The sequence below is a fragment of the Crocuta crocuta genome, unplaced genomic scaffold (genome assembly GCF_008692635.1).
Source record: "Crocuta crocuta isolate KB4526 unplaced genomic scaffold, BGI_CrCroc_1.0 scaffold439, whole genome shotgun sequence".
Lineage (NCBI taxonomy): Eukaryota > Metazoa > Chordata > Mammalia > Carnivora > Hyaenidae > Crocuta > Crocuta crocuta.
In genome coordinates this window covers 579,858-606,441 of record NW_027532838.1, presented here as the reverse complement: position 1 = coordinate 606,441, position 26,584 = coordinate 579,858, and the positions used below count along the sequence as shown (strand labels likewise).

General features: G+C 34.6%; 1 protein-coding gene across 2 annotated transcripts in view; it reads right to left on the bottom strand.

The window, feature by feature from the left end:
- The window catches only part of LOC144216064 (uncharacterized), a 224,854-nt gene that overhangs the window by 89,506 nt on the left and 108,764 nt on the right, over nt 1-26,584 (bottom strand). The gene's annotated exons all lie outside the window — the stretch shown is intronic.

The window sequence follows — 26,584 nt, the reverse complement described above, 5'->3', positions numbered from 1 at the left end:
GTGGCCTACTCTACCAGGAGACTTATTTAGGTACAAGCAAGTAAACTGTTTACCAGTCCACAATATTGACACAGTTGTTGCATTTCAGTTTTAGCATCATCATTTGTCCATTTATTTTACTCTACAAATGTTTCCAGAACCATATGTGTAATCATTCTCAATCCCTCTTTCATACCCTCTCAATAGCCTGTTTAAGAAAACACAAACATATCTCTATCTCAGAATCCCTCTATTTCACATCACTCTATCAAATTTGAATTAGAATAGGACCCAGAAATCTATATTTCTCTTAAACTTCTGGTGTGGTGATTTATTTGTATTGTTTCATATATAGCCAGCTATCTTATGTATGAATTGTAGAAAATTGTCATCCTAAATCACAATTTGCCAATTCCAATTTGGCATCTTGATAAACCTTAAAGAGATGCTGAAACATTGTCTTTGGTGAATAGTGTCTTTTATTTATAGATGAATTAATTCAGAAATTTCCAAAATTTCTCGAACAATTATAATGAGCAGCCAAAATGGAGAACCACTGATAGCTCAAGTGACCAGTAAGAACAATTTCTCTTAAGCCTTATTCTTGAGGGCCCTGTGTCTGTCTTTGGTAACAGACAACTACCTAGGTTTTCTTATACTCACTTCATTCACAGTGTGTCATTCATGTAACAACAAAAGGCTCATTCAGCTCAAATATCTACTACTCCACTCCTATAAGATGACAGGGAATTGAGAATTTAAACCAAACATCTCTATCCACACAGCAAAAGGTTTCCCTCAAACTGTAACACTAAAATATGGTGTGACAGAGGAGGTTTGTATAAAAATACATCTTACATCTTACTACCTTCTTTACTTTCCAGTTATAACTCCTTCAAATAAAACACATCTGAGTCTGGAATAGTTTTGAAAATAGTATATACGTGTAGAGATATTGGTTTACTAATATTAGTGATTGCTAGTTCATCTATATTAAATTGGGGATCAATAAACTGTCACAATGGTCTAAATCTAACACATCAGCTACTTTTGTAAATAAAGTTTTATTAGAACACACACTCCCAGTCATTTAACTGTTGTTTATGGTTGCTTTCCTGCTAAAATGACAAAGTTAAGTGATTGTCACAGACAGTATTGCCTGCCATGTTTAAAATATTGGCTATCTGACCCTTTACAGAATGTCTATCAACTCTGTACTAAATGGAAACACACACACACACACACACAAAGAGGGATTTACACATTTTGTAAAACACCTCCAGTAATGGTAGAGGATGTATGAGCTGAAAAATAATCATGGTGTAAGTGGCAAAAATTACCTGGACACATCAAAATAATTCCCTGAGAAGGATGCTACCAAACTGACCTCCTACGTCTGATATGATCTACAAAACATCCCTACAAGATGATTTTTGGAATGAATTCAAGTATTTAAGACCATAATTTAATTCATGGCTAGGAAACCATTTTTCTGCCCTGTACAAAATGGATTGGAAAAAACAATTATAATGTAAAGTAAGAAAACTTGGAGAGTACACAGAAAAGAGTTAACAGCAGGTTTGAGGTTGCTTAGAAGGTTGCTCCTTGGATCAAAAGCTCAGAACTAGGATTTTGAGAGGATTAAATGATGATAATGTTTCATCATACCTATATTGTTTGTGCAAATGATTTATACTCAATTTTTGCTTTTAAATTGGGAGTATGGAATTTTGATAAATTTTAGGTAGAAGGTGCCATGTGACTACCTCCTAATAATTAACCTTGACATTGAGTCTCTAATGGGCTTCCCTTGGCAGAAACATCACATACATGTTGATGCATTTTTACTGCTTGAAGAAGAATTTTCTCTGTGACCACACATACGAGGTAGAGAGCATAAAATAGCCTGAATACAAATTCCTCCAGAATTCAACCATGCCTTTTTCCATTATCATCTGACTGTATACTCCTACTATGTCACAGTGATGAACCTTAGTAGTTAGTATAATTATATATGCAGTCACCCAAGTCCCTGTAACAAATCTTCAAAATGAGGGTGATTTTGTGGAGCTCCAATACAAGAGGTATTGCAAAGAGCATAGCAAGATTATGGGAAGTACAGAGAAGAACAAGGACAGTGGAATGGAGAGAGGATACATATTCATGGAATTGAATGATAAATCATTTCCTAGTTCTTATTGGATAAAATACTGCCTTAATAAATAAAATTGGAGAGGAAGATTGTACTATATTCCTGAAGTCATCATAGAGAGCTCTATAATCAGGATTATCCACATATTTTAGTTCATGGCAAATGCAAGCTCAGAATATGTGCAGAAGACATACAAAAGAAGAATGTGGAAAATTTAAAAGAAAATTTTAAATGTTTATTTATTCGAGAGGCAGAGAGACAGAGCACAAGCAGGTAGGGGCAGAGAGAAAGGGAGACGGTATTCAAATCAGGCTCCAGGCTCTGAGCTGTCAGCATGGACCCAACATGGGGCTCAAATCCAAAAACCATGAGATCATGACCTAAGCCAAAGTTGGACACTCTACCAACTAAGCCACCCAGGTGCCCCAAAAATATGGAAAAATTTAAGCTATGGTTTCAGATGGCCAATTTGGGGGAAAAAGCACTTAACTCCAATTCCACTGCCAACAAAATAGAACCAAATAAGAGCTTATGGTAAGAAGTAAAGCATGCTCTATAAGAAATAAATTTCATAACAGAAGCAATAGGTAATGAAAAAGTAAGTAAATGGATCTGACCTAAGAACTATTTCTATTGCATAGCCTGAAAACTGCCCTAGGTTTCAAAATTGGGGGGTTGTGTACCAAAGGATGCAAAGAGTTAATTTTATTCCTTAATGTCCCTCTAGAGAACAGGTTTATCTGAACATTTTTAATAGCAATTAAGTAAATTCTCTCATAATAAGGTCATATTACATGACAAATAAATCTCAGCATTTGGATTTTTATTCTAATTCTCCCAAGACTGCTATACAACAAAATTGGAAGCTTAACTTCCACAAGAATACATTCATGTAAGACCAGTCAGTAGAGTGTGGTATTATTAGGTCAACTGTATTTGCCTGTTGAATAAAATTCATTTGGTAAAACCCAACATACTTCTAGTCAGACTGTGTTTTAAAAGTAATACATATCTAAATGAGATAAAAATACATTATTATCCGTATCTTTTTAGTCAACAACCTTTAGCTAATTCTCTTTCAATGCCATAGTTATAAGAGAAGTTAGAAAAAACAAAGTCTCATCAATGTATAATCCCTGGAAGACAACTCTCTACATGGACAGGAACCGGTGAGTCCATAACTCTGACTCTCTCACTGAGTTTCAGCATCACATTGAGGTTCTTTTGCTTTGATTGATAAAACTGACACCAATAAAATAGTTTACAGACATACGTTGACCCAGAATATGTAAACTAAAAAAAAAGACAAGAAACTTTAGGAAGAAAAGGACTTTCCTAAATACTCTAGAAGAATACAAGGTATATAAATAATGAGGAGAAAGAAAAAAATAACTAATCTGAATTGTCCAAATTTTCCATCCTATGAAACTAGTTTGCTTCTTGGTCATGAAAACACTTCACCATTCAATATGCTTTTAGGTAAAAGAAAGTGAGGAGGATATCATGCTCAGTGAAATAAATCAGTCAGAGAAAGACAGATATCACAGGTTTTCACTCATATGAAGAAAATAGAAAGTTAACAGAAGACCATGGGGGAAGGGAAGGGGAAAAAATAGTTTCAAACAAAGAGGGAGGAAACCACAAGAGGATCTGTACAGAGAACAAACTGAGGGCTGATATGGGTGCAGGGAAGAGGGGAAAATGGGTGATGGGCATTGAGGAGGGCACTTGGGATGAGCACTGGGTGATATATGTAAGCAATTAATCATGGGAATCTACTCCCAAAGTCAAGAGCACATTGTATACACTGTACGTTAGCTAACTTGACAATAATTTATATTTAAAAAAAAAACAATTCCAAACCTAACATTCTCAATTCAAACAGGTATTAACACTTTGGAGGGATATTGTACAAATTTCATATGTCTTCGGTGTTTGCCAAACTCTTCCTTCTAGAGCTCTGATTTCCTTTTAGCCAAACCAAGAAAGCAACTAAATATTTTTAAAAAATACATATTGTTAGGCTAAAAAATACATATAGTTTCATCCAATCAACAAGGTTACAGATTTAAAGGCAATGAGGTTTGGGTCTATAGTCTCAGTGACACAAAGAACCAATGCAAGTTCTCAGGCAGAAAAGTTTGAAAATAACTACTATTAAATAATGAATTTTTAAAACATATTCAGCTTGCTCTATTATTAACTTTCTCCACTTAATTATATCACACTCAATTACATAAATAAAATACAGTGAGCCTGATCAACTCTTTAAGTAAAAGTGGTGAAATATTTTCTATTCATCAAGATACATGAAATTCATATTTAAAGTCCAATATCCAGAAGTTTGTACATAGACCTGCATAATTTTGCACGTCAGTACTGTCTTATCATTACTATGTATTTTAATCACTAGGCTCTTATCAAGGACAGAGCATCTTGGAGAACTCTACATAAGTACATTTTTGCCAATATCATTTGTAATAATTAAACTGTGCCACTCAATCAAATATCCAAACTGATCTACCCAAATAAGTTTGAATTTGTCTTATTACAAAATAGTCACAGTTAACTAATATGAAATTATTATTATAATAACAAATGCAGCTAACATTAATATAGGGATTATATTAATTAATATAGGCATTAATTCATGCCTTCAGTAATAATACAGCAAGTCCTCAATAGATATTACAAGTCATTGAGTCATGAAAACAAAATGTAATGTGAGATCTGAAATTAGATCCTGAAACAGAAACAAACAAAAAAGACTTCAGTGGAAAAAGCTAGTGAAATCCAAATGAAATCTGTAGTTTAATTCATAATATTCTATCAATATTATCATCATTGTTCTTGGTATTAGCTTAGTCTTAGTTTAGATCATTATACTATAGTTATAGAAGCTTTTAATGTTAATAGTGAAAAGTATGTAGAATTTGTACATTTTGCAACTCTTCTGTAAATCTACCATTTTATCACATTCACAAGTTAAAAAAAAAAAGTCACTGAAGTTCAATTACATCTTTGGACAGTTCTAAAAGTAAAGAAAAAAAAGTTTTTACACTAAGCCAATATTTCTCTTCATACATTCCAATCTTATCTCTTAAGAAACAATAGAACACAGTTAATACCTACTCCATGATGGATAGCTTCAGCTATTTGAATGGACTTCTCACATCGCCAAAATGTTAACTTTCCTAAGTTATTCTCCAGTACTTCAGCTTTTTATCATATAAAAGGTTTCTAATACCTTCACCATCCAGTCACTTTCTCTCTAAAAGTGAAAGAACAGGATCTGCTTTGTCCTAAGGGCTTTACTTGACAGCAGTGCCTCGTGGCAGATACAGGCACTCTTGACAGAAACACTTCCTGATGCACCCTCAAAGGCTAGGCCCCACCGCCAGGGTCTCCATCAGCTGTCAAACCCTCCCAGAGACAGAAGTTCCTGGCAGCTTCTGAAACTAACAGTGACAGCTCTTGTAAATGTTAGCTGGTAATGTAGGTAACTATTCCCAGCAGTATCCAGGGCTGCCCCAAATTTCCTTGCAGTGCCTGCTTTTCTTGAATAGCTCTTCTACTCTTCACCACTGCTGTAATAATACACCTAGTCAGAGGTTCTCGGATACCAGAGGAGAAGATCCATGTGACTAGGAAATCTATTGTCTTAGTCTATTTGGGCTTCCATAATAAATATCAGACTAGTTGGCTTAAACAATAAAACTTATTTCTCAAGTCCTGGAGACCATTAGAAAGTCCAATATCAAGGTGCCAAACAATTTGGTTTCTAGTGAGAGCTCTCCTCCTCACTGACAGAGGCCTCCTTCTCACCATGTCTTCATGTGACCTTTCCTAGGTGGATGAACATGGAGAGGACTCTGGTGTCTTTCTCTACCCCTCAAGCAGTAATGACTGCCATGACAAAGAGTTCTGCTTGCCATCCCACCCAGATCAGTTTGAACTCAACCCTTGATGGACCACGGAGTGACCCACAGAGTGACCAATAGTTACCTTTACCTCATTATAATATTAAAATCTCCAGATAAGGAGAAGCATAAGGCTCATTTACACAACATACAATGTAGAAGGTCTCATTTATCTAAATATTCATCCTCACCCTAAATGAAAGGAGCCCATCCACCCTCACTCAGAGAGTCACAGCTTTCAAAGTTATTCCCTGTGATCTCCTTATTTAAAAGTTTCCAGGGGTGCCTGCGTGGCTAAGTTGCTAAAGCGTCCAACTTTGGCTCAGGTCATGATCTCACAGTTTGTGGGTTCGAGCCCCGCATCAGACTCTGTGCTGACAGCTCGGAGCCTGGAGCCTGCTTCAGATTCTGTGTCTCCCTGTCTCTCTGCCCCTCCCATGCTCATGCTCTGTCTCTCTCTGTCTCAAAAATAAACATTAAAAAAATAAATAAGTAAAAGCTTCCTTTGCATGACAATTCCATCTGGTGTAATTTCTACCTGTGACTCACCAAGGAGCAAACTCACATTTGGTTTGGTTACAAAACTAGACGGGTTACCTGTTTCTAAAATACAGTGATGGACAGGTATAAGATAGATCTTCCCATTCATAGAAGAAGTGGTGATGGATAGCAAGCAAGTCCAAATCCTAGCAAGGAAAATTCCATGTGTTTATGGTTGCAAATAATCCTCTTTAGTTTAATATTCTGCCCTCTAGGCCCACCTCAGTAACAGTCATCCTCAAGGTCCCGCCCTTCAGTTCTTGCAAGAGTAATCCCAACTTTGTAGGACTGAGAAGGATCATCCTACTCCTAAAGTCAGAGAAGCAGCCCCACCTTGTGTTACTTATTTGTTCTGTTTCTTAAATTCTATGTATGAGTGAAATCATATATTTGTCTTTCCCTGTCTGATTTATTTCACTTAGCATTATAGTCTTTAGATCCATCCATGTTTTTACAAATGGAAAGATTTCATTTGTTTTTTATAGCTAAGTAATGTTCATATATAATACACACACACACACACACACACACACACACACACACACACCATACCTTCCTTATCCACTCATATATCCATGGACACTTGGGCTTCTTCCTTTTAGCTATTGTAAATAATGCTGAAATAAATGTATGGGAGCATAAATCTTTTCAAATTAGTACTTTTATATACTTTACGTAAATTCCAAAAATAAGATTATTTGATCATATGATAGTTCTATTTTTAATTTCTATACTGTTTTCATACTATTTTAATACTGAAATACTGTTTTCCACAGTGGCTGCACCAAGTTTTATTCCCACCAATGGTGCATGAGGGTTCCTTTTTCTCCACACCCTCACCAAAAGTTTTTCCTTGTGTTTTGATTTTAGCCGTTCTGCCAGGTATGAGGTAATATCTCATTATGGTTTTGAATGGCATTTCCCTGATGAGTAATGTCCAACATCTTATTATGTATTTGTTGGCCATCTGTATGTTTTCTTGGTACAAATGTCTCTTCATGCTTTCTGTCCTTTCTTAATTGGAATATTATATTTTGGTATTGAGTTGTATAAGTTACTTATATATTTTGGATATTCACCCTTTATTGGATATGTATTTGCAAGTATCTTCTTCTATACAATAGGTTATCTTTTAGTTTTGCTGTGCAGAAGATTTGTATCTTGATGTAGTCCCAATAGTTTATTTTCACTTTTTTTCCCCCTTGTCCCAGAAGACATATCTAGAAAAATGTTGTTATGGAAAATGCAGAGAAATTATTACCTAGGCTATCTTCTAGGACTTTTTATGATTTCAGATCTCACATTTAGGTCTTTAGTATATTTTGAGTTTACTTTTGTGTATGGGTGTAAAAAAAAGTGTCCCATTTCACTCTTTTGCATGTAGATGTACAGTTTTCCCAACAAAAATTTTTGAAGAGACTTTTCCCCACTGTGTATTCTTGCCCCCTTTGTCCAAAATTAATTGACCATATAATGGTAGGCTTATTTCTGAGCTTTCTATTCTGTTCCATTGATCTATGTGTCTATTTTTGTGCCATCCCTATTTATTTCAGATTGCTACAGCTTTGAAGAATATTCTGAAATCTAAAACTATGATACCTCCAGTTTTGGTCTTCATTTTCAAGATTGCTTTTAGGGTCTTTTATTGTTCCAGACAAATTTTAGAATTGGTTGTTCAAGTTCTGTAAAAAAAAAAATGTTATTCATATTTTGATAGGGATTGCATGAAATCTGTAGATTGCTTTGGGTAGCATGGACATTTTAGCAATATTTGTTCTAATTCATGAGCATGGAATATCTTTCCATTTCTTTGTGTTGCCTTTAATTTATTTCATCAATGTTTTATAGTTTTCAGAGTACAGGTGTTACACATCTTTGGTTAAGATTATTCTTAGGCATATTACTATTTTTGATGCAATTGTAAATGAGATTGTTTTCTTCTCTTTCTGATGTTTCATTATTAATGTATAGGAATGCAATGCATTTCTGTACACTGATTTTATATCTTTAAACCTTAGTGAATTCATTTATCAGTTCTAGTATTTTTTTAGTGCAATCTTTAGTTTTTTCTACATATATTATCATGTCACTTACAAATAATAAAACTTTTAATTTTTCCTTACCAATTTGGATGCTTTTTATCCTTCTGTCTGGTTGCTGTAGCTAGGACTTCAGTATTATATTGAATAAAAGTGGTAAGAGTGGGCATCCTTGTCTTGTTTCTGACCTGAGGGGAAATACTCTGTTTTTCACCATTTAGTATGATGTTAGTTGTGTGTTTTTTTTCCTTTATGGCACTTATTATGTTGAAGTATATTTCATCTAAACCTCTGTTGGAGTTTTTATTACGCATGGATGTTTTACTCTGTCAAATGCTTTTTCTGAATCTACTGAAATGATCATATTGTTTTTATCCTTTCTCTTATTGATGTGATGTATCACATTGATTGATTTACAAATATTGAACTACCATTGCATCCCAGGAATAAATTTCACATGATCATGGTGATACATCAGGGATATTGGCCTATAGTTCTCTTTGTTAGCGATGTCTTTATTTGGTTTTGGTATAAGGGTAATGCTGGCCTCATAGAATGAATTTGAGAATTTCCTTTCCTATTTTTTGGAACAGTTTGAGAAGAAGAGTTATTTACTCTTCTTTAAATATCTGATAGAATTCACCTGTGAAGCCATCGAGTCCCAACACTTTTGTTTTATGGGATTTGGGATTTCTGATTCAACTTCATTGCTGGTAATCAGTCAGTTCAAATTTTCTATTTCTTCCTGACTCAGTTCTAGGAGGTTATATAGTTCCTGGAATTTATCCATTTCTTCTACATTATCCAATTTGTTGGCATATATTTTTTCAAAATCTTCTCTTATAATCTTTTGTATCTGTGGTGTCAGTTGTTATTTTTTTCTTTCATTTCTGATTTTGTTTATTTGAGTCTTCCTTTCCCCACTACTTTCTCTCTTTATTTATTTTGTATGTGTATGTGAGTCTGTATAAAGGTTTATCAATTTTGTTGATCTTTTCAAAGAACAAGTTCCTGGTTTCATTTGATCTATTCTTTTGTTTGTTTTTTCTTATTTATTTCTGCTCAAATCTTTATTTCCTTCCTTCTACTGGCTTTGAGTTTTATCTTTTTCCAGCTCCTTTAGGTGTACGTTAGATTGTTTGAGATTTTTCTTGCTTCCTGAAGTAGGTCTGTATTACTATAAACCTTTTCCTGCATTCCAAAGATTTAACCAGAGTGTTTTCTTTTGTCTCCATGTGTGTTTTGATTTCTTCATCGATTTCTTGGTTGACACATTCATTGTTTAATAGCATGCTATTTGACCTCCATGTATTTGTGCTACAAGTTTATTTCTTGTGGTTGATTTCTAGTTTTAGAGCATGGCGGTATAATTTCTTACATTTATAATTTTTATTTTTCCTTCTTTAGATTATTGAATGTTTTGTGAATTTTATTTTGGGGTACATATTTATATTATTCATTTAGCAACTCCATTTTATAGATGTTTCAGATTGTTGATTTTTTTGTTTTTATATTATTCCCTGTTTCTGCTTTCTTTTGGTTTGCTTTGCTGAAGTTTTAAAACCTTTTGAAATTCTTAACTCATTTATTTTTTATTCTTTCATTGTATTTACCTTGTTAAGAAACAAACAAACAAACAAAAAACCAGAGTAAATTTTAAAGATCTAATTGGCTTTAAATATTTTTTAACTTTTTAAGTGTTTATTTTTATGAGAGAGAGAGAAAGCACAAGAGGGGGAGGGGCAGAGAGAAAGGGAGACACAGAATCTGAAGCAGGTTGCAGGCTCTGAGCTGTCAGCACAGAGCCCAATGCAAGGTTGCAACTCATGGATCACGAGATCATGACCTAATCTGAAGTCAGACACTTAAATGACTGAGCTACCCAGGTGCCCCTAAATGGCTTTATTAATTGATTTATGAATTGAGCAGACTCCCATATAGCAAGTATAGGGAACTCCAAAGTACTACAAAAGTGGAAAGGTTTTTAAAGATAAAGAGTGAGTGAAAAAAAATTAACAAAGAATGTTTTGGGGTTTTTGTTTTGCTTTGTTTTGTTTTTAGTCAACATCTCCCTCTTACAGGAGAAAGGGCCTATTAATAAATTTCCTAGCCTGACTAGGAAGTGCCAATAGTGATTGGTTAAAGGATCCATATCTTAGAGAGTTGAAACTGCAGTTACCTTAGGTTTAAGTCTTGGTTTACTGACGCATGGCCTTAGGTGACACCATTTTGTGCCTGTGGTTTGTTTATATGAATATTTAACACTATTCTTGTAGCCAGGGTGCAAGAGTACAAGAACACTTGGCTCAGGGGTCCCATATACACCAGTTTTAGCCACCCATCACTGTCAAAATCCAAAGGCAGAAAAATTACTGGTAGCAAAACAAGAAAGGAATTTATTTCATTAAGGCCAACACCAGGAAGACTTTGGATTAGTATTTCACAGACTGTCTCCAAAATGCTGGAAATACTTCTAGGTTTATATAAGGAAAATGTAGGGAAAAGATCAGTGAGTACATTCAGGTGGGCAGCAAAGGTCAGGTCAATCACTGTCTTGGGGTCAATCACATGGGGTCTTGCTGAATCGGGGCAGTCCTTAGTGGTTGAGGGGCTAGTTTCAGTTTCCTTCTGGAGACACACTTTGCTTGCAGGGTCTTTTGCTTGAGGTAAGAGACAAGCTGGAAAGAAGAACTTAATCAATTAGAAAGTACAGACTGAGGTCAAAATGGAGGTAATCAAAGTCTTCTTTCACTCTCTACTGTGTCTCTTAAATTCTGCTATGTATTATATTCATTAACATTTAAAAAATCATTTTCCATCTATTTCATTTTCCCTTTGACCTAAAGTGACTAATTGGGAAATCCGTGATTTTTCCAAATAAATGCACACTTCTCTTTTATACACTAAAATATACTGCATTTATTAGATTTACATTATGGTATACTGTGATTTTAACAAATGATTGAATATAGGTTAATATAGCTTTTGTAAATGTTCAAATTTCCTAGAAGACAAGTATGTCCTTTTTTTCCTCCCATTACAGGAACACAAACACACCTACATACAAATGTAAACACCAATATATACACGTATGTGAAACATCCTATTATGTTAAACTCATTTCATATTACATAGTCTTGTGTTTGTGCATGTGGATGAGAGAAATTGATTATAGTATTCATATAAGAAAATACATAAGAATAAATAGCAAAAATAATCCTAAAAATGATATGCTACAGTGAGGTGCTAGGAGAGATTCTACTAGATAATAAAATACATACAGATGATAAAACACCATGTTATTGTACTAAATGTTTGTATTCCCACAAAATCATACCTTGGCGTTCTAACTCCCAGTGTGATTATATTAGAGAGAGAGAATTTATGAAAGTAATTTGATTTAAATGAGATCATAAGGATAAGGCCTTTATCTGATGGGGTTAATTTCCTTTTAAGAAGAAATACCAGAAAACTCCCTTTCTCCTACATGTTTCCTGTCTGGCTGAGTGTCTGTCTGTCTGTCTCTCTCTCCTGCATGCACAAAGAAAGGACTCTGTGAGAACATAGCAAGGAAGTGGCTATCTGTAAGCCATGAAGAGAGCTCTCAGCAGGAACTGAATCAGCCAGCACCTTGATCTTGGACTTGCCAGCTTCAAAATTGTGAGATATTTATTTATATTATTTAAGCCATCCAGCTTGTGATATGATGTATAGCAGCCCCAGGAAACTAGTATGCCCCATAATAACAAGAGTGTTTTAGTTTTGGTTCCTGATGAACATTAAGACCAATGGACTAGAATAGGTATCCAGAAATATAATCAACCTATTATGGGGACTTATATTTTAAAAAGAGTATCTGAAATCTTAGAATTAAGATGACTTCAAAAAAGATATCGGGGAAGCAGGAAGTTATTTGGAAAAAGTTAAAATTGGATTCATACCACGAGCATACACCAGAATAAACTCAAATGGAATCAAATTAAAAATATATATATGTAAGAGTTTAAGTAGAAAGTGCAGACATATGTATACTGGTTTTTAAAAAAAATCTGGGTGAATATTTTTGTTAAAAAATAAGAATTTCATGTGAGACATTTTCTTTAATTAGCTAGAGTTAGATATATATTATTTTTCTTGTATGTTTAACACATATCATTAGATTTAGGAGTCTTAGTTCAAACTCATTTTCCATCAAGTTTCTGACAATGTTTCCTGTTAACTTTTAGATTTTAGAGTTGTAGACTCCCCCAAATCCATTCTGGGTTGTAGAAGATGTTAAAACAGCTGGCCTAGAATCTATTCCTCTCCAAATAAGGAAAGTTTGTTGGAGAAAGTTGTCCTGGGAAAAGGAGGTTGGTTGATGGCTTGGTTTTATCTCCTTGCAAATATACACTCTGATCTTTTGGTAAATAAACTTATGATATTTACTATGAGAGTAATATCTATGGATTAGTATTAGAGGAATTAACATGCTTTAGGATTGTTTATAGTAAACAAACTCAAATATGTAGATTTATGAGGCATGACTCCTTGGAAAATGTCACACAAGTCATACAAGTATCTGGGTATAAAACAAAGATGCTTCAAAACCTAAGCTCTCACTTTTGGGTGAAGTGACCCAGAAACTACACTTAGTGACCTCATCTATCCCACTGGGCCAGAGGTAATGTGTCCTATGTGAGACAAGTATCAAGGAGCTATACAGAATGTGTAGATTTCTCCCACTTTTGCCTTTTCTTCTTGCATGATGGTGCATTTAATATTATTAGTAACATTTAATGCTGGATAATGTCTCTGATTTGTGTGAGTCAGATCTGACAATTCAATTTTTGTGTTAACTTTCATTGGCACTGTGAATAGGATTGTTTTACAGGCTTATAAATCATAATAGCTAGGGTACATTTTAAAAGAAAAGGTGAGGATGAAAAAATGTAATGACACTTCGATGACAGAATTATTACCTACCCATGCTTTGTAAGAGGGAAATAATGGGGTAAACTGTGGGGAATCTTATCAGTGGAATCTGGAGAAAAGAGATCCAGTAGAACTAGCTAAATAATTGTTAGTATAAGACTGAAGGAAAGGTAGCAAAATTTCTATTCCTTGGTCATTGCTAGCAGCCTTCGTTCAGTCTAAGAATTTAAAAGAAGGGTAAATAAAACTAAGAGAAAAATCTGTATGTAAGACTAGTTTTTCCTATCCCTGGAAAGCTTTCTTAAGCCAAAGGTTTAAGAAGCCTTATGGTGGTGGAGAAATGTGATATTCACTTACAAGGTAACTCAGTTAAGGTCTTCTATTATCTGTAAGAATATAAAAATATCTGGAAGTCAGAGAGAGTATTCTTTTAAATAGTTGGATTGTTTTATGCAACAATATCAACAGAAACCTGGTGAGTTATATAGGCACATATTCTTAGAATTAATATTCAGTAGGCACATCACTAATTTTTTATTCTACTGAGTGAAATGGATTTATGTGAGTTGATACAGATACTTAACAGATTGCACATTTTTTTCTGGACAGGAGTTTCCAGGCCTATGCCATCTAATTTGTAGCAGCAGATACATGCTATTGGGCACATCTACCCTGAGAAGGGCAACTGTCCTACCCTTCCCAACATACAAATAAATCCTTCCTAAGTGGTCAAAATATTAACCATATAAGTGAGTTTCTATTGTCTTTATGATGACCATAGAAACAAACTTAATTCTTTCATTCATTCATCTCAGAGACTGACAGAGTGGGGAAGAGGGGGCACAGAAGGAGAGAGACAGAGACAGAGAGAATCTGAAGCAGGCTCCATGCTTGGCACAGAGCCCAGCACAGAGCTTGACACAGGGCTCTATACCTCTATCTCATGACCCTGGGATCATGACCTGAGCTGAAGTCAAGAATCGGATGCTCAACGGACTGAGCCATCCAGGCACTCCAAGACAAACTGTATTTAATACCATTGACAAGGATGTTGCTAGATGCAGTGAAAGAGTGGGCTCTTGTTCTTGGGTGCCTTGTATAAACTTGCACTTGAGAAGGAAGGGGAATACTCAGCAGAAGGTATTAAAAGTAAAATAATTTCATAATAAGGGAGAAGTACCACACCTTACCAAAGAAGGGGAGGTTGAAGGACGCACTTAAAAAGGCCTGTGAGGAAATGACAGCTTGATCAACTGGGTGGTTTTGTTTATTTAGCTTTTAAAAATGGAATGAAAAAAGTAAATATATATAGTTTTCCTATTAAAAGTTTGACAGCTTATTATCAAAGTTTGATTGGTGAAAGGAGCAGCCCCAGCCATGCTCCAAACTCCTCAAGCACCTTAGCAAATTCACTGTCTATAGCCTAGTCTGAAAGAACTCAAATCCAATTATGAGGATCCTGATTTATAACAGATAATTCTCAAATAAGGTGCTAAATATATTGCTTCAATTAAATCCATAGAACCTGAAAAAGCCTGAATGAAAAACTAATGTCTTGCTTCCTACTGAGAGAGAAATAAAAGTGGAATAATCGGCTACATTCAATAGTTTGGGGAAAACAGCCTTCTAGTAGTAAACAAGAGAGGGAGCAATGGAGTAAAGCCCACTCATAAAGTGGATTATGTCAAAGAACACAGTGAAGGGAACAGAATTCAAGGGAAGTTTACTGTGTTCAGGAGGAGGGTGATTCACTGCCCAAAATGTGAAGGAGAGAAGCTTCAAAAAAACTTTTGCTTCGATCACTCTTGATCAGAGCCCCAGATTTTATCTCAGCCAAGGCAAAGCTAGCCACCTGACTCACTGATGAGACTTTCTGGGTTAAGGGACACATTAATGTATGGAGATCATCAACAATAGACCTTGAAGATGAAACAACCTTGATGGAGGAGGGCAACCTCATATATTTTTAGTGACGTATATAATTTTTGATAATAAAAATTATTGACAATAAAAATTATAAAACTTTCCTAAACTTAATTTTCACATTAGTTCACTATTGATCTATATATATTTATGTGTATTTCCCATTCTCGATGCATTATTATAATATGCACAGAATCTCAGAATATAGCCAATAGCACTTATGCATAATTAGACAAATAGGCCCAGAATGAATGGTAATTTTTGTGTAAATTTGAAGAAGTGGATTATATAGATGACCACCAAAAAAAAAAAATACCAAAACCAAAACATAGTTGAAGACACAAAAATGATTGTAACACTAAATCAGATGCCTTGGTTATATCCCAAAGATGGCTGCCTGGTTCTAGTTGTGTCAGTAATTAGACTTTGCATCTGATAAACTAAGAGATGACAGAAACCAATGGACCAAATTAAACTACAAGGTCACTGTAGCAAAGTACTGTGCCCCATATACATAGGAAAGGTATCACTTGAAAAAGCTATAAGCAAAACTCTCCAAGGACATAGATCAGAGCATAGATGTCAAATAGATTGTATGAGATTTCTCTTCTAGCCTCATTAGAAGGCTCATTAAAATACCTGTACATATTAACCAGAATGATGCCTAATTCTACACTACACCAGCCTTGAAGAATGAAATTGAAGGTCTTTAGCAAACTCTATCCATTTGGCCTACCTGGATGAATTTCTTTGGATCAACATACATCAAGGTGAATAATTCACAACTATCTTACTGCTCCTAGAACAGTGACCTCATTGAAAAATGTAAATACTTGTTACTTTAAAAAAAGTTGTAAAAATAAAAAGAAAAGGAGAAACATACCCATAAATACAAAGAAAAAACTGATGGTAGCCATAGAGAAGAGGGTAGCAGGTAGGCAAAATGGGTGAAAGGGAGTGGGAAGTACAAGTTTCCAGTTATGGAATGAATAAGGCACAAGAATAAAAGGTACAGCATAGGGAAACTAGTCAATCCTATTGAAATAGAGTTGCCTGAGCATATAGATCTGTTGAATCACTATTTGTATATCTGAAACTATTGTAGTATTGTGTATCAACTATACTTCAGTTATACATACATTTATAAGAAGTTTGGATATTTTAGTTAAATTAGTGGCCCTTAAAATTGAATTATGAAAGAAAATAAGATTTCTAAAATCCGGGTGGTGGAGGATGTAATTGCCTAACTATATAACTTTTTACTTCTTCAACACATTTTTTTTCCTTTTGTTTTCCTAATCTAGTATTCCCAGGCCTGAGATTAAATAAACTTTCCAAATAAGTCGATGCCCTGAAACATCATATCAATAACTTTATATTTGATAGTGTGTATTCCAGAGATACTTTAGGCCCAGTCATAAGTTTACCTTATCTGGCCTCATTAAGAATAATTGTGAATCCCTCAGTGACAACGGTTCTATGATTCTTTGTCAGAATAAAATTATATGACTGGGAGTAGGGGCCAAAAGCAATTTCTAGCGAATGGACTGTTATTATTAGCTTTGTAGCAATTGTATATTGGCTGAGCTGGAAAGTCTGAATCAGAGGGAATGTAAAAAGTCTAGAGTCAAATTACTCTATTTCGAGGGGGAATTGCAATTTGAAAAATTCAAATCCCAATGGTCCTTTGGCATATTACTTTGTAAAAGATGTTTGAGAAAACTGTGTAAGACAAATATTTTTTTAAAAACTGAAAAATACATATAGCAAGGGAGTATTAAACTGAAAGTAACACAAATGGGAGGAAAGATATAAAGCAGTCAGACCATGATTCACCTCTGTCCTGAATACTAGGTAAATGCTCCTGGGGAAAGAGGCAGGTGACCTGGTCTAATCTCCTTGCAAATATAGTAACTCAAAGTCCTCCTAAAGAGACTCTTAAAATTGTCTTGAAAGTAGGAGAGTCCTTATATATTAAAACCCTTAGCCAAATATCCATGGCCTAGGATTACTTACAGTAAACACAGCTAAAATCCAAGGAGTTAGGTATACATGATTTTCTGAAAATATTATATAAAATCTTAAGCCATTTTGGTATAAAATGAAGATATTCAGGGTGCCTGGGTGGCTCAGTCGGGTGAGCCAGGTTTCAGCTCAGGTCATCATCTCACAGTGTGTGAGATCGAGCCCATCAGTCTCTGGGCTAACAGTACAAAGCCTGCTTGGGATTCTCTCTCTTCTCTCTCTGTCCTTCCCCAACTCACTCTTACTCTTTGCCTCTCTCTCTCAAAATAAATAAACAAACATTAAAAAAACTCTCCCAGCTGTATTGGAGCCTCTTTATTTGCTTTTCATGTTATTACTAAAGTATAATCCTGGGTAAGAAGTGATTTGTATAGCTCTGATTTGACAGTCTGATCCGGTTTGCTCGCAAACTCATGTTTTTTTTTCTTTTTTATGAACCATTTCCTCTTCCATATGCAAATTGTATTTTTCTTTGTCTTTGAAATTTAAACATTACAACCACATTTTCAAATTTTCAGAGTCACATTTCATTCATATTGCCCTGCTTTTTGTGAGATTTTTATTTTATTTGAAATTACGTTTAGTTTATTTGCTTCCACATCATAAATGTGCCTTTTATAAGTTTTTTCAATTCTTGTAGTCTACTTCCTTTTAAACTACTATGATACAAAATTTAGCTTTGCTGTATCATTCTTCGTCTTATTTCACTTCATTTTAAAATACCTCTCCTTTCAAAAAAAGTCTTAACAATATTTACAACTTCAATACTTTGATTTCTTTCATTGTTACACTGATTATTCACCATATCCAATTTGTTTAATGCATTGATCATATTTCCTGATTCCTATGATATTCTCTGATTTTATTAGAAGTTCTTCTAAATTATTTAAATGCTCATTTATTTTTGAGAGAGGGAGAGAATGGAGTAGGTGAGGGGCAGAGAGAGAGAGGGAGAGAGGATCTGAAGTGGGCTCTGTGCTGACAGCACAGAGTCTGATGTGGGGATGGAACCCACGAACTGTGAGATCACAACCTGAACTGAAATTGGACGCTTAACTGACTGAGCCAGCTAGGCGTCCCTTAAATTTTTTATAATAAAATTTATAAAACTTTCCTAAACATCTGATTTTTTTAATGTTTGTTTATTTTTGAGAGACAGAGACAGAATGTGAGTGGGGGAGGGGCAGAGAGAGAGGGAGACACAGAATCTGAAGCAGGCTCCAGGCTCTGAGCTGTCTGCACAGAGGCTGACATGTGGCTTGAACTCATGAAGAGTGAGCCAAAGTCAGGCACCCAACTGACTGAGCCACCCAGGTGCCCCTTAAACATCTTAATTTTTGCATTAATTCAACTATTGACCTACTTCTTCAGAGTTTTTGTTTGTTTTTTGTGGGGTTTCTTTTTGGGGAACCAATATTTTCATGTGTCTGATTATTTATCCTTTCAGAGGAAATCCTCTGCTTGGTCAGTATGTAAAATTAAAGTGGCGGTGCCTGGGTGGCTCAGTCAGGTGTCTCACTTTAGCTCAGGTCATGATCTCACAGTTTGTGTGGGTTAGGGACCAGCATTGGGCTCTGTGCTGACAGCTCAGAGTCTGGACCTGCTTCAAATTCTGTGTCTCCCTCTCTCTCTCTGCCCTTCCCTGCTCACATGTTGTCTCTCAAAACTAAATAAATGTTGAAAAAATTGAAATGAAGTTTATTAGTGATTTACTGCTGTACAAATCATTCAAAACTAGCTAAGGAATACAGAAAATGTTAAAATGTAGGGTACTTTAATTTTGCCAACTGAGAGGATCAGATAAGACGAATAAGTAGAGAACTCTTTCCAGGGATGTCCAAGGCAGAACAATTGTTTTTATGAAGAACTGTTTAAAGTTTTGTGTAGTTGTTAACAACTGGTACTATTTTATTTATCCCCTCATGTTGTAAAGATAAGACACAATATACTTGTTTGGTATGATATCAATTTCAATGCACTGCCCATGTGCACTCCATAACTTAATAGCACCCAATGACTTCTACTACTTGCTCACTTCAGAAAAGGGTTAGCGTAGAATCTTGTTACTTCTATGCACTTCTTACAAGGCATTTGAGAATAATTGCAAATGAGTTTGACTCTTCTTTCAAATAGTCTTCCTCAGCAGATAGTTTTCTAAGTTGTTGATGGGTGCACTAGCATTCTCTAATATTTTCTAACTTCCAGCACGGATATGCATTATAGTCCTTATCTTCATATAAAATCAGTGTTCTCTATGTTAACGTAGGAAGGAGGCAATAATAAGATGCCAATATTCAACTCCCATGTTACCTAGAAATAGGTTTAGTTGCCCAAATGCATTTCTATAAGAATATCACATCATTGTCATTGAAAAATAATTGCTTTAGAGTGACTACACGTTGTGAAAATGACTCTATATGCATTATTTCATTTAATGTCTATATTTATGAGATAATGTAGTAGATAACTGATGGTTGCCCTCCTAACAATAATGAAACCTCTTTGCCTTCCTGGTGACCCACTGACAAACCCACTTTAGGACCTGAACACCTTCCAGAAAAGCTACTCCACTCCTAGCTCAAGGAGAAAAGACCTTTACCTAGGGTCAGCTAATTAGAATTGTCCATTTGTCTGTGAACACTGCATTATTCTGGAGTAGGCATCTGACCTTATCTAGTTCAATCATAGTAAATTTCAATCATTTTCTGAGAAGGTAGGAATTGTCCTTAGGACAGAATGGCATGGTGTTTTAAGGATGAAAATTCACACCACCATTTTTATCATATAGAGTACCAGCCTCACACTGAACCCAAAACTCAGAGAAACAAAGAATGAAAAGGAAGCAGAACTCATGTAAAATTCTGGATCAAAATATGCCTAACTTAGTGCTACCTTATAACAAGTCTACTCAGCTACCTGGTTTTTTGATTTGGTATCTTTCCTCTAATGCTATTTAACACTCCTTACCCCATCTTTTGCCACTGTGCATCAATAAGTTCAGTGATTGTTATCACCTTCCCTGGCCATTTGGTGCTCTATGACACAAGTGTTGGTAAAGATCTCTTACCCGTTAAAGAGTGTTGCTCAGAATTTTGTGTCATAAATGTTCTCAGAGAAATGGAACACCCCTTAAAATTATAAAATGCACACAGTTTCAACCATGTCTATAATCTGAGACAGATGACATGTTCTCTACTCAATCCCATTTTAACCTAATATGCCAGAAATTTCTCTTATTCTTCTTCCAACAAATGCATACGTAAACTGACTTTTTAAGAACTCATTAGAAAACTTGTCAGACTGATGTGGGGACATGAGTGATTCAGTTGAATGTAGAGATTACTTAAGAACAAAATATCTTTTTAAAAAAAGAATACCAATGTGGTTCATATAGTAATTGTGAGACTTGGTGTTCTCAATTATTGATTTTTATTTGAATGATTATATAATTCTTATACTGCCTTCTTCATGTCGAATTCTGAAAAATAAAATATAATATTGCACACTAAAATGCTTTATAAATGACTGCTACACTGGTAGATATTTTTGTTTCAAGATACTAAAATGGCACAATAATTTAAATTGGAGGTCTTTTTTGAAATAATGATCTGTTGAAAAATTTTGAGTATGTTGGCAGAGAATAATTATAATGCTAGTTTCATACTTACACAAAATTGCCATCAGCTCACAGTATGATGTAAACAGGATTTGAGTGAATGCTAGAGACCAAGGGCTTGGAGGTCTCCAGAAGTGCTTTTATAATTAAAGGTTAAACCAACTCCTTGACCCAACTGTACTGTAAGAAATATTTCCAAATATTTGATTTGTAAAAAAACAAAACAAAACAAAAACTCAACTACAATTAAATATTCTTATGCAATTATTTTTTTGTTTATTACTACATTTGCTCCTTAAAATATGTGTTGTCTAGCATTAACCCATTTATTCTATAATAATAATGACAATCTAAAATAGCCACAAGTATACAGTAAAAGGGGCAATGCACAGTCACAAAGTTTTGGGCTGGGTACAAGAACTATAAAGCTACTCTGCTTGTATGATTTATAGTTTCCATCTACTGAAAGGCATGATTTCCCAATGATATATTTTTTTTAGTGGTACCTAGACCCCCATCACCAACACCAGTATGCTTTTATTGGCAGAAGATTAGCTATCCCAAGTAACAAATCACTTCATTTCTGAGAGACACATGGGCTCAAAACCAACACCAAGATGGATTTCCAAGTTTCAAGGTTGTGTAATGGGAAATTCTTAAAACTTAGCCTTCAGCTAATTTTATTAAAAGTAAATCTTGGCAGCAGCAATATTCAGATTTCTATAACTCTTGCTGGCTCTTCCTACTGGTTACATCAGCTTTCTGCTTAAATAGAATTGAAGATACTCTAAGATATTTTGGAAGCTAGAGAAACCTAATGAGTGATTTCATTTTTTAAATTTGTATCTTATTGGCCCTGCTTGTGAATATCTGAATTCATTGTATTATTTGAAACCACTGTTTATTTCCCAAATATTGGCAGTTTAAATAGGTTGTTGGAGCCAAATTCCTTCTCAAATAAAACAAAGTTTGTTTTCTCCTGAATCTTCATACTTTTTCAAAATAAAATATTTTCAAGAAAATAAATAAAACAGTGGTTTCTTCATACTATGTGAATAAGAATAGTGATATGGGAAAAGGAGAATGTTTTAGATACAAAGACTTTTTTTTAGGTTCAAGGCATACTTTGAGAATCCATGGAATTGTGTAAATCTGCACTTTACAAGAATGGAACTTTGTTTCCTCAGACTTTGAGCCCAATTAGCCTTTTATTTGCTGTCTCCCAGGACAGAGATGCTAATAAATAAGATCCCTCTGGACTCCTGAATTCTGATTCAAATTCTGTCCTTGGTTCCAGCAGGCCTCCGTATTAACGATGGAAACAAAACTGATCAGGAATCTACAGTTAAATGACTTTACAAGAAGTTGTTGAGTTAGTGAAAGCAACCAGTATTCCCCTGCAGATATGAGGTAGTCTGTCATAACATGACTGATTTGAATAAGCAGAAAATATGGTATACGAAAGCATTTAACTTGGGTTAATAACTAATTATACTTAAAGGTTCACTTAGAAAATTCTAACAGCACTATATGGTCCTAAAGTTTTAAAGACAGCAATGATAAATCCAATGATTTTTCTTTTTACTATCACATTATGTGGAGTCTTCATGAATTCTGACAACAAGGGACATATAATATGATTGCTTTTTGCAGAATTACAGCACCTTGTGTGTATTATTCTGCTTTCACTCTGCAGTTCAAAATTGGGCTGTGCAGTCTGAACAGGTGCAGAGTGATGAGCTCTTTGAGCGGCTCTCCACGCTTTCTGGGACTGGCTGAGAACCATTGGATAGCTACAGTGCTACCTTGCCAAGAAGAAAATCTCCCCAAACAGGAACAGATGTTAATATGGGCAAAATGTTCTGTAACAATAAAATTTTTATTTAAACATTTATAGGAATACTTTTATTCCCCCAAATGCTTTAGCATTCCATCTTATGCAAGAATCATTTTGCTGCAGAGTTTCTGTCATTTCAAGGTAACCAGTAAACTACTGCATAATAGAGAATAATAAAATTTAGAAAATAATCTTTTTGAGTTATTACACATGAACCTCATAGACTATGCAGTTTGTTTTAAAGATTTGTTTTAAAGTAATCCTATAATAAGAAATTATGTGAAGCTTAGTTGCATGGATAGATATATATTTGATGAATCTCTGAAATAGTCCCTGTACATGATTGGTCTTCAAGGCAATTCACACTGTCAGGTGCACTTCCAATAATTTTTCTACTCTTTAGGAAGTTTTCACTGCCACAACATCTTCAATTAATTTAAATGCACTCTTGAAAGTAAGATTCACATTTTAAAACTGTTTTTGTAGTCAAATATAAGTTGAATGAATAATTTTCAGGGCATGATGTTAACATTGAGTCATGACTAGCTGTCACTATCTTTGGAATACTTCTAAGTTGTTTTAGGTGATCTGGTCCCCGTAATACACAAATGCATTAATGATCATTAATGACTAACAAAAAGGTGATTTGGGACTATTTTTATTTGTGGAACATTTATTTAGCACAAAATTTGGCAGACAGCTACTAATTTAAATAAGTATTCCAGAAACTTCTGTGTACACAGTTTTAGATGTGACATATCATAATTTAATTTTAGAAGTTGATATATGAATGGATGTTAGTACATATATGTTTCAATTATTACTGCTTCTTTGTTTTACATTTGCTATATCTTCTTTCATTTGGAAAACATGGAAATAACTTAAATAAAAATATTTTTTTTTAGAATTCCAAACAGGAAAAAATATAATTTTAAGCACAAACTTGTCATTTGTTTTTCTGAAAATGGTACCTATGTACTATATTGTTTGTGAGTTTAAATATAAATTCACAGAAAATATTTGAATTCCATTCCATGCATTGTGTATGGCACCAAAAGAGTTGAATGAGTGAAGCAAATATATAAACCTGAAGTATATTTCCATCTAGTATGCAATATATATCTGATTAATTGAAAGCTTCAATTATTAACTTACTGTCACTGCAATATAAACTCAAATTACTTCTTTAGACAAACAAGTATAATAATGACAGTACGCCGAATGTTAGATATTTGCCAAATTAAAGTAGGCATTTAATGTCAGAATGTAGGCAAGCAATCTAAGTGATTTAACTCAGCTCTGGAGCCAGAAGGAATATTAAATACTGCTTTACTGCAAGCTTGTAAGGCCCAAGAGATTGTCTGCAGTGGGATTCTTTTTAAATGACAGATCAGAGATACATAAAAAGACATAGATCCAGGCTACACCAGTTAGTCACTGTGGTTTATTTGAACAATTGTATGTGGGCAGGATGGACACATAACCTACTAGTAAGAGGCAGCTGTTGTTAGGAGTGTTCAGGTTTGGACCAATTTAAAGTAATCCAATTTCCCTTTATACCTCATTGAATGAATAGAATTACATATTAACTAGAAGGAAAATAATACTTTTCATTCTAGAAAATTAGCAATTGAACATAGTATACTTAGAGAATGAACTCTGTCTAAATGAGAGTAGATTAGTATGCTATATAATTGTTAGTCAAGGTGTAAATACAAAGAAATTACAAATATTAATCAATATATGAAATTTAAACACAAAGGTTTCGAAAGATCAATAAATACTACAACTCAGAACAACACAAGGAAAGGATCCTCACTAAACCAATATTTATATCCACCCTTACCAAAGACTTCTAGAAATTTCATAGTGTTTAAGGTTTTTAATGTTATTAGCAGAGCCACACATATAAAATTTTAACTTGACATTTATTAATTTGGGTCTTTGTTAGTCATTAGTAAATTGTATGTCATTTATTACCTAATCATAATTGTCATTCTTAATAAATTCTGTATTGCCTTTCTAAATCCTGAGTTATTGAGCCTGCTCACATATTATCTGGTAATTATTTAAACTGGGTTGATTAAGATGAATGACTCATGAGAAGTAAATTGAATTTAAGAGAAAACATGGCTAATAACTATTATTCCATGACTACGCAATGGATTATAATGACATTCGTATTTGTCTTCTATTTTGTGTGTTTCTGCTCCATTTCAATCCCTTACCATTAAATACAGGAGTTGAGCACTGCAAACTATTGCACTAAGTAACAAATAATGGATTATTAGAGCATAATAATCTTGAGCTGGGGTAATTTCAAGTGAAAATTTGAAGCTGACTTAGGGGAATCCTGTTGAAATAGTGAACTTTGAGGTGTTAGAAAATTGGTTGATTTTTTTTTTCTTTCCAGTCTTTTCACTGGGTTAGTTGATCACTGTGTGGCACTAAAATGTAGGGTAGCAGAAAAGGGAGACTATTGCACAGGACATTTCCAAAAGGAAAGCAAAAGAGGAAATGCTATTCCAGCATGGAGAGACTTTGGAAATAAAACAAATAAGCTGATTATAGTACTCAAAGACATCCAGTTAGGTGAGGAAACAGCACAAAACATAAAAGCTATGATCCCAGGTCCCCATTGCATCTAGCAGTGATGGAGTAATAGAAAAGCCAAAGTTTAAGATGAAAACTAACTAGTAAGTACCAACTGGTAGTTTGATCTTCAATAGCCTTCCCTTAGTGTGAAAGGGGCCAAAATGCCACACAAAAGACACAACTGTGCTAAGAGAATTAGTGGTTGCTCAATAATATGAGGACACCCAAGAAAGCCACAAAATGCAAAAGCCTCATAGAAGAAGATGGATTTCTGCAGTGAGTATTAACATGATATCCAAACGACATGGTAATAATGGTCACACAATGAGACTCCTCTCTGCAAAATCATAAGGATGCAGTTTTGATTATCCACCAAACCCAGCTAATTTAACAAAGACATAGAAAAATTCATTTGGACCACAGTCTTTACCTCCACCATGAGGGTTCTATTCCTGGGAGGAAAGATGAGAAAGGTAGACATACACCTGATAAAGAGAAGGGATATGAATTGAATGTATTTTACTAATAGGAACTGGTATAACATGAAGGAAAGACAGTTTTGATCTCTTCACAGTAAAAAGTTTCAACATGTAATACACTGGCTGACAAATTAGTCAATTTGATGACAAAGATCAACTGGCAATTTTACCAAGTTAACTGGGGAAGTCAATCCAACCGTACTATTTCATTATGTGCATTGTGTACTCAACTCCAGGGAAAAGAGAGTTGAAACAACATTCAATGCTTCACAGTGGAAAATTATGGAAAGAGAAGAAAGAGAGAGACTTTCTACTGACTATCTTTGGCATGGATTTTTCAAAAGGGAAACAAAATTTAACAGTTGTACACAAGTAATAGCTTAAAATAGCATTAATATATTTTCTTTTTTTTTTTTACAAATAGTTTATTGTCAAGTTGGTTTCCATATAACACCCAGTGCTCATCCCCACAAGTGCCCCACTCTGTGCCCATCCCCCCCTTCCCCCCCCACATCCATCAGTCCTCAGTTTTTGTCAGCATTCAAGAGTCTCTCATGGTTTGCTT